Here is a 15,219-nt window from a genome sequence, read left to right as displayed (position 1 = left end):
GACGACCCCCGCCGCCGCCGAAGTTTCCCCGGGAGGAGCCGGGAAAGTTGCGGCCGGCGGCGAGCGCAACTTTGTGCCTGCGCCCCGGCCCCCGCGGCGCCCCCAGCGCGGGGCGGGCGCGGAGGAGCGGCCCCGCACATCCCCTTGGTGCGGGGCGGCCCCGGGCCGCGCTCCCGCAAACTTTGCGGCCGCCTCCCGGAGCGGGACAGCTGATCGATACGGCCGCGGGCAGCCGCGCTGGGAGCCGGGCTACAGGTTTCACCAGCCATCGCTGGCAACAGCTTTGTCATTTTCTAAAAATAAGAAGCTAAAAGTTATTGTAGAAGAAGGGGCTTTTTTTGTCCCCTGCACAATATGCCTTTTGTGAGTTTAATGCCATTCTGGGGCTCTCTATAGCCCCGGACAATGGGGAACTCCAGGAGGCGGCTGTGCCTCTGCCTTTTTTCTTTCTTGCTTTCTCCTTTCTCCCCCCACCCCCGCATCTTCCACCCCCCCCCCCGCCTTTTTTTTTTTCCCCTTTTTTTTTTTAGGAAAGGATGCAACATTCCTCCAGTCCCAACAGAATCTCTGGTTTGATTAAATAAATACTTCTCTGGTGTTACGGTAACATTTTTTCCCCTTTCTGTTTGCAGCCATTTCTGATTATTATTTACTTTTTTTTTTTTTTTTTTTTTTTTTTTTTTTAATTTCCAGCAGCTTTTCCCTCTCCATGCCAACCTTGGTGAAAAATGGGAATGGGGGATTTGAATTTTAGGAGGTGAACCAGTAAAGAGCCTCAATCCAGGATTCAGGAATATGTTTTCTTCATCTTCCTATAAAAGACTGTTTTGTTACTGACAGAAAAGCAGCTGAATTAAATCATCTCTTTTGAAAACCTAAAGAAGCTTTTCAAATTGCATTTTTTCTTTTTTCTTTTTTCTTTTTCTTTTTTTTTTTCTTTTTTAATGGTAACCTAAATAATTAACTTCCCGGTTTGTTTCATAGCATTGAACAAGGAATGCGGTTGCGGTCAGTTTTTCCATTTTGGAGAACCTTAATGTAGATGTATTTTATACTGAAAGGTAATAAACTGCATGTTTGTTAGTATTTCTAATGAAATGTATCAAGCTTTCCATATTTCTTAACATGGTGGTGGTCATTTGAAATTTTGACAAGTCCCTTTAGTGGGATGGGGGGGGTAAATGAAGAGGAGAGCTTACTAGAAATTGAAGAAAGGCTGTACTAGCTGATACGTTACTGGAAGTGTCTTGCATTTGGAAGATTTAAGAATCAAGGTTTAATATGTGCCATGGTTATTTGAATATTATAAATGCTGCACTGACTGTGTACGGCTCCTATGCGCGTGCTGTGTATGAGGTCTTATGGCTTGTTAAATGAATAGACTCCAATGCATTGCTTGTTCGTCTTAAAAAGCTGCCCTTAAAAATGTGTCTGTTCCTGCTCAAAATGTGTGCATCCAGCTTTATGGAGGACTAACTGTAATATTATTTTCCCTTCAAAAAAAAAAAAGGCAAACCCCAACCCAGCAAGCCCTCAGGCAAGTAGAATTTCTGAGGGCTGCTTGGTGCGCTATCTATGAAGGTGCATGTAATTTGTAACTGTTATTCTTACTGAATATGAAACAAACGTGTTTTGACGGTGAAATTAAGGCAAGAATAAAGTAACCCTTGTCTTTTAGTAGTTGGTATAACTCACAAGAAGTGCATATTTTCACTAGAGGCTGTAGATCCAGTGGACCCGTCTGAGGATGGGTGCTGCCTGTGTACACTTTTTGCAGAGAAAAGAAAAAGTAAACGTGGAGATGGTGGAGAGCAAATCTAATAACTTTGCTGATCCTCCAGAAATAAGCACCTTAGCAGTAACACGTGCAAATGCAGAGTCTGGTAGTCGTGTACATTTTCTTTGCATTTGCGTCGCAAATTCTAGTTTTGTGTTGCTGTCCTTTAATTTCCCATGACAACATATGGATTCCATAAACGCAAACATGCCGAAGTGCGTCTGTCTGGGTAGTTAACACAAACCAAACATCCCTCTTTTCGGCAATCCTGCTGTTCCTCTGGCTGTGCTGCGCTGTGCCCTCCTGTGACAGTCTCTCGCCGCTCCTGCATTCTTGTCCTTTTATGCTCCCACGGTGATCCCGAGTGCCCCGAAAGGGAGGAGGGCAGCGGTCGCCGGGGTCAGAGGTGCCGGGAGCGCGGCCGCACCCAGGAGCGGGAGGGTTACGCGGGAAGAGGGGAGCGCATCGAGTCCCCCCACCCCTCCTGGGTGCTGGGTCCAGCCAGAGAGAGCAGCCTTTGCTGCGGGGTCAAGTCCTAGGGCATCTCACTCCCCTCCTGGTAAGGGCAGAAGATGAGGCAGCGACTGCTGCCACAGCTGCGAGGAGAAATGCAGCTGGATAAAGCGGAGGACAAAGATTTGCCCCTCGTCCTGACCGCAGGCGTTCAGAGGCTGAGAAATGGCAGAGTTCCCACTTTTACCGGGGTGCAAAAAGAGGTGGCGGGGCGTGTGTGTCTGTGCGCGCAAAGAAGGAAGCGAGCAAGCAATAATTGGAGCACCAGCCAGATAGACAACTGTACAAATAGCAAAATAAATCGAAGGAATTAAGGAGTAATTTGTACAGTAATCATTAGGTACAACATTCAAACGCATACGTGCACACATTTCTCCTCTAGAAAATTAACTTCCATTAAGACTTCTTTGTTCTAGGTAAGACAAACCAGTTTCTAAAATACAAGGAGACTACCCTTGCTTTAATTGGAAATCTCAGTATGACCTTATCTGTAATACTACGGATGCCTCTTCCTATATATGTAGTTTTACATATCCTTGGATTGGATCTTTGGTTCAAATGCCTGTTACTATGCTTAGAAAAAATCTCTCAGTATCAGATCTGCAGGAAAAATAAGACAGATTTTTCCCATGAGAAACTTGTTAAAGACACTTGAATTATTAAATTAACCCTATTTTTTCTCTTGCAGCTTATGTGACATATTTGTACACAGAATCATATAGTTTCATTTATATGTTACTTTGAACAAATGAAACTAATACCGGTGTTTTAAGGGAAAATCTACTATTTGTTAATTAAGAGGAACAATTTTAATGCAAAATGTTCAGCTTCTGAGGCAGCGCATATGGCTTTCTGGACATAACCTTTTTTTTTTTTTTTTTTTTTTTAAAAAAAGATGTTTTCTTTGACATGTAGCATGGGGGTAAGCGGCCTCAGGTTCCCGTGGTTCTGCAAGGAGCCCAAGTCCTCCTGTAGAAACACGCTTGGGCTGTTGAGCATCTTAGAAGATCTGTCCCGAGGCAAGAGCGGGCCAGATTTGCAGGCGGCTGTGGTGAAAGCAGTTGACTACTGTGAATTTGGGGGGAGCCACAACCATATCACGTTCCTCAGTCACCAGTCTGGCTGCCTGCTGCCTGTTTCCACTCAGCAATATGTGGCAATCGGACCAAAACCTTAAGGTGCAAGAGGGCTGCCCGCTGACCTGACGTTAGGGGTGAATGTATGGGTGTGGGGTGCGTATAGCAGGGAAGAGGTTCCAGGCTCTCTTTTTAAATTCAGGCTTTAAAAATTATTGTGGAAAAAAAAAATCCTGCTTAGAAAAAGAAATCTCCATAATATCATCCACTTGCATAGCCTTGTGCTTCTTGGAAATATGTCTAAAGAATTAGAACAAAGCGTAGAAGGCTGGAGTCCTTGAAGGAGCTCCAAATGATAAAGTCTGCCATTCATTTTAAACACAGCGTGCATTGTGAAAACACAGGTCAATTTGAAGGCATTTGTCAGATTTCCAGTTCCCTCTACTCCTTTGCAATGGAAATTTGCAATCAAATCCCTCCACTGGAGTTGGGGCGTCTGCCTTTATCAGTTATTACTTTATACTCAAAGCATTGTCCAGGTAAGCTTTCTTTTTTATTCAGAAAGTTTGTTTGCATGAAGCTTCATACAAGAAGGGGGAAAGCTAACGTGGGTTAAACTGGAGCAGATGCATTTATTTAGGAGTTTGGAAAGAGGTGAAAGTGCAGATGATGAGAAGCGACTGATTGCAAAGGGCTGCAGAAGCGATCTGATACCATTTCAAGATGCCCAGCGAGAGGCATGGAAAGGGATATTCCAACAGCAGCGCGTTTGTTGGGAGGCAGAAATGCTTAGAAACAGAGGGCTGGAGAGACGCACTGCTGAGCAGTCCTAGCCAGATAACGTGCATTTTTTCTGGAAGCGTGTATGTGGTGTTTAATGGGCAGGGGGCTGACTCCTTCATTGCTGAGAGAGCTGTGTGGATATGCTAGAGGGGATTGCACGCATTTCTCTAGAAGAAATACGGTAGGATTTTGGAGAGATTTGAACTTGAGGGGGGGAATATTCAGAGGAACACTCATTCTTCTGTTGTCTTCAATATATCTCCATTTTTTTACTATATTATTAAAAGAAATCTGTCCATGCGTTTTGTCATCACTGGACTTAGTATAGCCCCTGGGAGTGGTGGGACAGCACTGGGCTGTTCCAGCGATCTCAAAACCTCTGGCTAGGTTGCTGTAAGCAGGCTCAGTGCATAGCCCTTACGTCAACTAGCAGATTTTTAATATGAATTTGCTTTTTCACAGGCCTAAACACAAGATGAGTAGATGTGTTTGTGATGGAAATAAGCCCTTGGAATACATCTGTATGTTCTTTTTTTCTTTTTTTTTTTTTTTTTTAAGAAATGAAGAAAAAAGTCTTGGCATTTAATTAGGACTCACTAACCTGATAAATATTGAACATCATTTCTTTGTGAGCTGTTCTGTGTGCTCCGAGTACTCTATGGATGTGTTCCACAATTGCACGTGTTTAATGCCTCTATCACCTCATGCTTATTGTATTTATGTTGTCATCAATGTCAGATTTTAATTAAACAATTAAATCACTGTCACAGTAATTTCCCTAGAAAACTATTTTAAATGAAAAATCCCACAATAAATGTTTGGGAAACATCTTAAAAGGAAAGAGAGGGAAATAAGTTACAAAGTAAAATTACAATTCCCACCAAATTAGAAAAGAAAATGAAATTGTTTTCAGCACTGAGAAGAGTTCTGTTTTACCGGGTAGTTTCAACAAAATTCCAAGCGTGTCAATACGGCGACTAAAAGCACATGCCTGCCTGGAGGCCAGCCTGGGTCTTTTGAGCCGGGACTGAGGCAGAGGGACCCTTGCCCACGGTTCCTGCAGTCCTACAGTCACCCCCCTCAATGGGCCAGAAACAAGCTACAGCATCACACATCTAGCACCTTTCACCCTAAGTCAGGTACCAAAAACACCTCAGAAAATATTCCAGCTGCCTTCTTCCCCTCCAAATTATTTTAGAATTGAGATGGAGATTTGCAGAAAAGCCTGCATCAAATTGTTTGGTAGGGTAAGCACCAATACCAGCTGTACTTACTATGGAGTAACCATGGACTCAAAGCCTATGTTTTAAGCAGTGAGAAACCTGATCTGACATCTTTGCTACAGTTAATCAAATAGTTCATCTTTACCTCTTTATATATGTATATACGTTCTTATTTCCTCTAAGACCTGAGTTTTCACAAAAGGTGGAAAGAAGAAGGGAGTGTGTACTTCGCATAAAATAAATCACAAATATGAGATGCAAAATTCATCAGACAAGGTATCTGAAAGAATCATGTTCTCAAACGTACATTCAGAATATTACCTGTATTTAACATAAGCACATTTGACATTTGCAGTACAGCCTCAGACGTGAGGCATGCTTATTTAAATTCGGATTCCAGCATGTGATTTCAGTCAGTGATGTACCCTGCAGCTAACCCTGACCCTCCCCTATTAGCCTGTATAGCTGCTTTGATTTGTGCCCTCTGAGGGCTGGGATCTGGGAACCAAACACCAGGGAGCTGCAGCAACGGCTAAAGGAGGCTCCGCTCCTCCCTCTGCAATTCAGCAAGCTGCTCCTTACTCAGCCCTGCACCCAAGCAGAGAGAGGACAGATCCAGGGCTGGAAGGATTGCCTCCCCTGCCGTGTCATCCCCCCCCCCCCCCTCCCCCGGCACCCAAATCAGGATGGGAATCCCAGTCAGTATTTCTTTTATGTCTATGCTGCATTTTTATTGGAATGCAGCTTTGCAGATCGGTTATGCCTGGGATGCGTGTGGTTTCTATCAGCCCTGAAGTGTTTTACAGCTGGAGCTGATTTGGGGGGCACATCTAGCCTGTCCATTTGCAGCAGCTAGGTCTGATGTTTGTCTGCTGCTGTCTCTCTAATTTTTTTCTATGTTGCCTCTATCATAAGGTGAGATTAACTGTTTTGCACTTGGGGGGGGGGGGGGGGACGGGACACAGACACGGTGACACCAGGCCCATCCCTCCCTCCTCCTCATTTTAGCTTGCTTCTCGCAAAAGCAATTCACCAGCAGAGCCTTTCTTCCTCCGGCCAGAATGAGCATGCATGAACTGCAGAGATACCTGGTGCGGCACGCAGAACAAAGGGGCCGGTTGTGGACAGCAGGCTATGGGGGAGCCCCCACCCCAGCCGCCTGACTCCTGTTGTAAGTCTGGGGCACGCAGTCTTTAACCAGAACGCAGGCAGTGAATATCAGCCTGGCAAGGGATTTGCTTTGTCGGGCAATAGCTGCACCAGAGCCTCAGCTGACCACCCCGGGCACGGCCAGGGCAGAGTGAATCCTCCCTTGGACCCAGCCAGCAGCATCCTGCTTTTGTCAAGTAAGGGGCTGCCATTAAAAGTAACTTTGCTGAATGTAAGCAGACAAATACAGATTTTTATACTCTGTAAAGGAAAGGGGAAAACTGATGGGGTTGCACAGAGCCCTCCTCCAGGCAGGAGAGGCTGTGCTGGAGGAAAGTATTGCTCATAATGACACTTAAGCCCAGACACTTGAATGCTAAAGGTTAAACTTACATTCTTCAAGAAAGGGCTCCTTGCCAGCTTGAACTGTGTTGTGTGTTCACTATTGCCTCCTCCTCCTCTTCATCCACTCTCAATCCACTTTTGGTATTTGTTGAAATAACTGAGGCTATTTTTTTTCTTTTTTTCCTAATGTATGTTCTCCATGGCAGTCCTCAGCCTTGTGTCTGTCACAGGGCTAAAAAAAAAATAAAAAAAATCAGTCTAGTGCCAGTAAAAAAAGATTATTATTTTTTTTCTTAGCTGAAAACAACTATATTCAATTCAAAAAAGACCAGTCTGAGTACATTTTCTATCCTCTGGTAACACACAGTCCACAGAACTCCATCCTCTAATTCTTGTGCTTAGCTTAATAAGCAGAACGTATATTCTGAAAGTAAGGCTAAAAAGTTAATATGGATTAAAAATACAAATTAAAAGGCTGATATAATAAACAATAGAGTGGATAAAGAACTTTTGGAGACACTAATCACCAGGGCTGGAGATGAAACTATCGGCAATGCTTCCAAATGTTCAAGCAAAAAAAGGACAAACAGGGAAATGCCCACATAGGAGCAGCACTTTAAGATGAATTTCAGCATAATACGAAGAAGCACACATGCTGCTTGGATGCTACATTTAGATCTTAATGATCAGAGAGCACCTTCTCCATATACTTTCATGCTTTTCCCCAGGGATATTTCCCATTAAAAAAAGAATGGAAATAACATTACAGTTGTGTACGGCTTCTGAAGCAGCCCCAATTACACAGCAGCACGGAGGCTTTCCAGAGAGAGCCAGCCTTGGGTGAAAGAAGGTTCCCTACTTCTCAGCAGCTGCTGAGGTGGCAGGTAGAGAAGACCCTGGCTGGAAGGCTGGGTCAATCACTTTGAGGAGGAGCATGGAAAAGAGCCAGAGCAAGCTTTAGGAGGCAAACACCATTTTTATTTGGGCTCACAAATGATAAAAGGCTGGCGATGTTCATTTTTCCTACTTCCTGCAGCAAGGGAACAGTGGGTGCGCAGTGCTCTGCACCCCTTGAACAACTGCTCGCTGCAGTGTATTTCTTGGCACAGCCCTAATTGTATCTTCTGGTCCCAGTGGAAGTTCACACTTCTTAATACCTCTTCTTGCTTCTGCAACTGCTGCCACCAGTCAGCAATCACAAACAGGAAGCAGTGACTCAGCAGAGCCACAACCGGCACACGGGCAGCGGCCGGGAGGGACGGCAAAGTCCTGCCAAACACCAGTGACGGACGAGGGGCCAGCCCCACGCCTCGTCTCCGGCAGTGGGCCGCGAGTGCGGTTACTTTGCGGCCTGACCCGTGAAGGCGTCTGGAGACAGAGCTCCTGGCTCAGCACTCCAGCTTGCCCCCGGTCCTGGGGAAGGGAAGGCCCCTGTGGCACTCGGGGCCTGGGCGCAGCAGCAGAGTCTGCCCATGGCTGGGGACCGATGGCTTTCAAGCCCCGGGGACCATCACTGGGCAGACCCCGAGCTGTTGTCTGCACCAGGGGGACCGGGACACCGGCACCAGCCTGTCCCTGGTCGCCCCTCTGTGCTGCAGTGAGCAGGTTTTCCCCAGGGAGGGCCCAGGCAGGGGCAGGAGGAGGCGAGCCCGCGGCCAGGAAACGCCAGCGTGGCCCCGCTGGGGCAGCGGCAGAGCCAGGCACCGCGCCTCACGCACCGCGGGCGGCGGAAGGTCTATTCCGAGCCTGGTTTCAGCTGCGTCCTAACTGTATTTAGCAGCGAGTTTACTCCAGACTGAGCCTGCGTAAGTGTGTATGTAAGGGCTGAGGATTGGCTGCGGCAGGCAGAGGGCTTGCTGAAAGGCTCGTTAAGGAAGCACTACTGACCATGCAATCCAATTACATAATGCTTCAAAAAATAACCGTGCTGGGAGCCTTGTCTGGGCAGCGCGTTTCGGCAACAGAAAGAGGTATCAAATATCTGTCTTCCAACCCAAGGCTGATAGGATATTTGTGCCACAATCCGACACTGCGCTTCAGCTGTAAACTGCTCGAAAGAGGAAACTTGCTTCCAGGGGAAATGTCTGCTGTTCCCTTTCAAGGCAGTGCTGCACCCTGCAGACCGACGTTATTTGAGTCCTTGTAAAATTACCACTAATCTCCGCACTCAGAATGCCTTGCATTTTATGGGTACTTGCTATGACGGCAGCTTTGTTTTGTGGGGGTAAAGGAAAGTGCTGAGCGGGCACCTGGCCATCAGCAGTAGCTGCGACAGTGTTTTCCCAGCTTTCTGCTCTTGCAGTTTCTCTCTGCCACTCCAGACAGGACACATGTGTGGATGATGCATAGGATCACACTATCACGCCTGGAAAATTCCTGAAAAAGTACTCTATCGTGCCTGGAAAAGATATAGCCCCCGTCCCAGAGAAGAACCTGCATGGTGCTGTGCATTTTGTCTGCTGAGATCTGTGAAAGTGGGGCAAGCCAGGGACTCGAGGCCAGGCTTCCTGCCTCAGGAGGCAGCTTAGACCACGCGTTATGTTTTTTGATGAACAGAGATTTAGAAAACCCTGTCTCCAAGCAGCACTGGTAGTTTTTATTGTAGCTACTAATTTAACTGCCAGACTGCTCTGAAAGGCGTCACAGAAAAGGCACATTTCTAGTGAATGAGGAAAGAGCCAACTAAGAATATTCTTGGCACTTTGCAGAGTTTCTATACCTGAACTTCTGTTGTTCAGTTGCTGGGAACACTTCACACTTCCTAAGTGAGCTCCTATGCTTGCAATAAATGCCTCAATTTTAACCTGTTCCCAGCTCAGGGCACGGCAGGGTTCCCTGCTCAGTGAGGCGTGCTAGCGGCCGGGGTCCTCCCGCAGCTGCAGCGCCCACCTCCGCCATCCCAGCCACTGGCCTCACCTGGGCTCCTGCTGCAAAAGGGGGGTGAAGCAGCTCTGCTGTAGCCACCCCATCAAGAACCTCTGCCTGCTTTGATCTGCCAGCACTGTCTCACAACGTGGGCACTACATTTTAAAACCACGCTAGGCGAGAGTCCTGAGTTTGCTTCCTTTCACATTCGCCAGCTCTGCCCCGAGCACCCTGCTCCAGGCCAGGAAAGCTGCCTGTGACGATGGCCGTGGCGAGGAAAGGGTGGAGGCCGAGCTCCAGCCCGGCTGCACGCTCCATCCGCTGCCTTCCTCCCATCTATTTCTAGACTGTTTACCTGGCAAGCGCACATGACCGGCCCAGAAGGAAGCGCTGACATCACCCCGCCGCCGTGCCCCCGCTGCCCGCGGCCGCTCAGCCCCCTCCTGCAGGACCTCCAGGGGCCGGGCCCCTCTCGCAGGGCCTGGGGCTCGGCGCCGCGCTGCGGCCTTGTGCGGCTCGCAGACATGTTGTCCGCCCGTCGTGACGACGCCGTCTGACACCGCTTTTCCCTCTGCTGGGCGTGACGGGCGGCCACCACGCTCAGGCAGGGACTCAACCCACGCCAAACCCCACACCGCCACCCGGCAGAAGCACTGCTGATGGTGGGTAAAGAATGCATCTTTTAAATGCTAACATACCATTCATCTGGTGCAACAGACTTAAGAATATCATTGCTTTTCCTTCCCAGCTCCAGCAGCTCTCCAAACCCCTCCACACCGACGCCAGCCCTCTCCGCCAGCAGCACCAGACACCCTCTGCTGTCCCAGGGCGCTGGCCGTCACCTCCCCACCCACCTCGCTGCCACGTCGGCCTGTGTCAGCGAGCAGAGCCGCACACGGCCGCGCAGAGCAGGCGCCCTGGCGGCCTGCTGGGCACCGCGGCCAGGCCGAGGCGGGTGCAGGTGCTGGGCCCCGCCGGGGCTGTTTATCCCGGGCAGCCGGTGGCCGGACTCCGGCCTCAAGCTGCTCTGTGGAAGCTTTCTTGGTGCATTTGGGCACGCAGCCAAAGTATGCAGCTTGAAGGAAATGTTTAATAAAGGCGCAGGAGCCTCAAACTGTTTATTTTTCCTCGCAGAAAGGTGGAGGGATGATGTCCCTGGAAAGGAACTCCTGAGGCAGGCGGAGGCTGGCGGCCGGGCCGGAGCGCTGCTGTGGCGTCTGCGGGACCGAATGCAGCCTCCAGCCTCTCCCTCCCCTCACAGCTCCGGCCTGCAGGGTCATAAACCGTGGGGGAAAAGGCAGCCTATTAGTAACTCTATTAAGTCTCCATTAGTTAGGTGTGAACTCATTACCCTAATATACTTGGAGGTAGGATTCCACTGGCAGGACATTAGCACTCTAATAAGCACATTTACCACTCAGCACTGGACTGAGCGAGAGGAGGGAAGCACCTAAAGGCTGGAGCAAATGCAGAGGCTCTGTTCCACCAGCATTTGTCCCACAGTGGCTGTATTCCTCTCGCATGGGACAGCCTGACCCTGCACAGGAATGGCCTCTGGGCTCCCAAATCCTCCTCAAGCCCTTTTCTTCCTGTGACAGCTATGGGGGGAGTCACCAAAAATATGCAGCTCCTCACATCTGTTCATCTTACAAGCAACTCAGAGGAAAGTGAACGGGAGGTGGCCAAATGATGTGTGATGGGAGGAACAGAGAAAGGCTCTGGGCAGCTCTGACAACTGGGGACAGAGGATGAATAGCAAACACTATTGGGAATTTGAGGCGTTTAACCAAAAAGAAAAAGATAACCACGGCATGAGCGTGCCATGGCTTGTCCACTCATCTGCTTGCTTCTTGCAGTGCTCTTTCGCCTTTGTCTGACTTGGCATTTTTGGCGTGTTTGCTCTTTGTGACGGGAACTGTCTTCTGTTGCCTGAAAAGCCATGCACATTGCGAGGATGTTATAGCGATTGAAATAACAAGCTTATAGGAAATCAATTAATTAATAATAGATAGGATGCAGGAGCAGGGCTTCAAATGAGATGTTGAGTTAGCATAATAAAAATACGACCATATGTAGGAAATCGGTATATTTCTCTAGGCCACTGTGAGCATTTTGAGTAAAGGCTGCAGCACTGAGGCTGTAAAAGCTTCAGCATGCTGTAGGCCAGCTGTCATTGGGGTTTCTGGAAGCTTCTTGTGTGTTAGCATCATTTCAATCAAGACATCGGTAAACTGGTGTACAGCAATGGCCTTGCTGTATTTTAAATATGAAAGATTTTGTGTTTGAGAGAAGAAGTTGCAAACAAAACAAAAGGGGGTACAGAAGCACAGCATTTTGTCTTTTGGAGACAGCAAAAAATGAATCTGAATCTTACGGCCATTAAAAGAAGCCTTCTACTGCTCCCCCGCATTGCTACCCAATGGCTACATTCTTCTGCCAAAGATCCTCTCAGACTCTGCAGAAGACGGAGACTCTGCACCATCTTCCCCGTGTACTTAGTCATACTCCAAGGCTGTACAAAAGCACCGTACACACAGAACTCTTCACAAACTACTTTTGAAGCCCATTTGTTCTTAAATATGGCCAAACTGCACACAATCCCTGAAAAAAAACGTCCAAGAGCACATAAGTATGGTTTGAAAAACTATTTCAGGACGAAGCATGATCTTGTTTCTAAGAACTTCGGCCAAAAAAAAAAAAGTATAAAATTAATGGTATTAGGTACCTAAAAATACTCTTGAGGATCTGGGAGTTGGAATAAGGGCCTGGCTTCTATTCCTAGCTCTGCCACGGACTTGCTGTCTGTAGTGAAGGACCAGCCAGAGCAGTCCACAGGGCATGCTAAAAGTGCCCAAGACAAAGGCATACGAGGATGGACTTCAAAACTCTCCGCTCTTTGTCCTATTCGCCTGGCCTGTAAAATGGGAGTAACACTGACTTGGGGGATCAGAGCATAAAAGACATGATTGAAAATTCTCTCGATGTGTTTCCAGACACACAGACAACATCCGTACGGGGTACCATGAAATCTTACCAATTTACAGTGCATCACTGATCATCCTCACTTACCCTTTTCTTCCTTTCTGAATTCCAATGAATTAACTCAAACAACTCAAAATATCAGCAGCTCCAAACAATTATGATTAAAATCAACCTCCTAGGAAAAGGAAGTGCCTTCTCCCTCTCAGCAAACGCTGCACCTCCTAGCAATGGCTTACTGGTCGGTGGCAACTTTTCTAATGCTCCTCAACACCCTGTGTTGTTGTTCTCCTGTAAACTAAGCTACCTCTTTCTATGTGAAATGCAATACAAAAATGGATTGGAAAAAATCAGTGAAAGTTTCTAAAATTTGAACAACTTATAATTGTAGGACACATAATGATAAAATAAGAGCTCATTATTAAGCACCTGAGCTGAATTTACTGGTAGCTTTTCTGCTTATCAAAAAGGGACATCCTGGAGCTTATTTGACAGGATCTTGTATCCCTGTAATTCCCCATGTGTCTCAGACATGAAATAACTTCTGGCATAGTCATTTAAACTATTAAACAGAAGATTCAAAATAGCACACTTCAGTGGCAAATGGGAAAGTTCATGCCCCGGAGTTGCTCTTTCAGACTGATTGGTTTGTAATCTCACCTCGTCTCTTCAAAGTTTTCTTTAGTTCAAAGGCTAATGGCCATTTTGGTGCAGAGAGGGGGAAGATGAGGAAGAAAGATGGCATTGGGCAACAAGATGGGACAAAATCCTGAAGAATAAAGTTCTGTAAAGATCCCAGACCCTGCAAGTTTTTTTCATCAGTAACAATACTCCAAGAGAAGCACAAAGGCAATGAAAACCTCTGCTCGCTCTGCAGAAAGGAAGATACTGACGTTTCCATGTGGTACACTGATGAAATCAAGTATTCAAATGACTTCTGTTTACATAGTATTTTGAGAAATAATGCTAATTTGCAGAATTGGCATCTGGGGTACAAGTATATGTACCCTGGGAGAGCACTTACAGAGCCTTTGTGAAGCTAAGTAATAAACACTTTGTCTTCACCACACTATTTATGGCTTGCTTGGGGGCATCCTGCTCTCTTTCTGCCCTACCTGGGCATAAAATTATTGTAGAACTAGGTTTTAATAAGGCCAACAGTAAATCTGAATGACCACACATGCACAGCTATTCTTGCTCCCCTGATCTCCAGCATTAATTATAAAGTGGAACTGTTTATACAAGTACATACCACTTTCCTGACTTCTTTCTTGTTTATGTCTAAACCTTTATGGACATAAAACTTTGGAATTTGCTTTTGGAATAAAACTGCAATTGAAACTTCAGTAACTGTGCTAGAAAACAACTCTGCTATTGCTGCCTCGATTCTGTGGTCACGGTGGGTTTGCTTCTTCCCTGGAACCCTCTCCTGCTTGGTGGTGTTGTTTCAGGTCACCTCCTCGCTGTCCCATCTGGACGGCTCATTAGAAACTCGAGCTCTAGATGGCTCAGAGCAAATGCTCCAGTTTTTCCTCCCGTCTCCTCTGCTTTTCTCTTCACTCTGCCCCACTTCGCAGCCCACTACGAGCTTCCTTGAGTCCTGGCTGGGGGGTGATTTGCAGTACCTCTGCTGTAAGGCTGTGGTTAAATTTGTCACTCTGTTTATGATGTATTAAAATGGCAGTCTCTTTGTTCCTCCGCATAAAACACTTGTCCATGCCCTCAAACCCTCCCTCTCTCACTCAGAACTTTCCTGAGAGAGAAATTTTTCTTCTGCAATAAGTTATTACAAAAACAAGAGACTTCCATCTGATGGAATGCACATGTGCATACACCAAACTAAAGTAACTCATGCTCCATAAGCCCTAAATTATTCCTTGTTGCATTGGCCTGACCACTTGTTTAGCTGGGCTGTCACATTATAAATTAATATGTTTGCTGTTTGGGGCTGAGAACTCTTTTTTTTTTTCTTTTTTTTTTTTTTTTTTCTATTTGTTCAGTAAAACAGATCCTGTACACCCTGGGCACTATATAAAAATAATAAATTATTGTAGGACACAGGTAAGGTATTATTTTTGTCTTTCCTTCCCTTTGTTTTATCCCCTCCATCCTTTGCCCTTCCTCTGATCAATTAATCTTCCATTTACTTTCTATTTCTGTCTGCAGGTTTTACTCTAACATGTATTACTCCAATATTCCAGCCATGCCACCTGCTTCAAAAGTTCAAGCACAGAGGATTCACTAAAGTGAAGGAGAGGGAATCAGCAGAAACTCCAGAGGAGAAGAAGAAACAATAAGTAAATTAAGAAAAAGGAGTTGAGTCTCTACCTGATACTGTCTCTTACGCTGACTTGGATGCCTTGTAATTTCTGTCAGACTCTTTCTTTACTCTTCGCATGCAACATTGAAACACTGAGACTTCCTAGCCAGTGGAATTGCATGGACCTCTTCACCTAGACTAGTTTTCAGTGAATTACTAAGTGTTTGACCCAATCTCCTGTGTAGGTTA

The 15,219-nt window shown here is 46.6% G+C and overlaps 1 protein-coding gene across 1 annotated transcript in view; it reads right to left on the bottom strand.

The window, feature by feature from the left end:
• Positions 1-15,219, bottom strand: part of ZFHX3 (zinc finger homeobox 3) — a 475,206-nt gene that overhangs the window by 169,771 nt on the left and 290,216 nt on the right. Inside the window, exon 4 of the mRNA XM_035336639.1 lies at positions 6,915-7,098. The gene's annotated coding sequence lies outside the window, so the exon portion shown is untranslated. The remainder of the gene's footprint in view (positions 1-6,914; positions 7,099-15,219) is intronic.

The sequence above is a fragment of the Oxyura jamaicensis genome, chromosome 11 (assembly GCF_011077185.1).
Source record: "Oxyura jamaicensis isolate SHBP4307 breed ruddy duck chromosome 11, BPBGC_Ojam_1.0, whole genome shotgun sequence".
NCBI classification, from domain to species: Eukaryota; Metazoa; Chordata; class Aves; order Anseriformes; family Anatidae; genus Oxyura; species Oxyura jamaicensis.
Note: the sequence above shows the minus strand (reverse complement) of the source record. Positions and strands in the feature narration are given on the sequence as shown.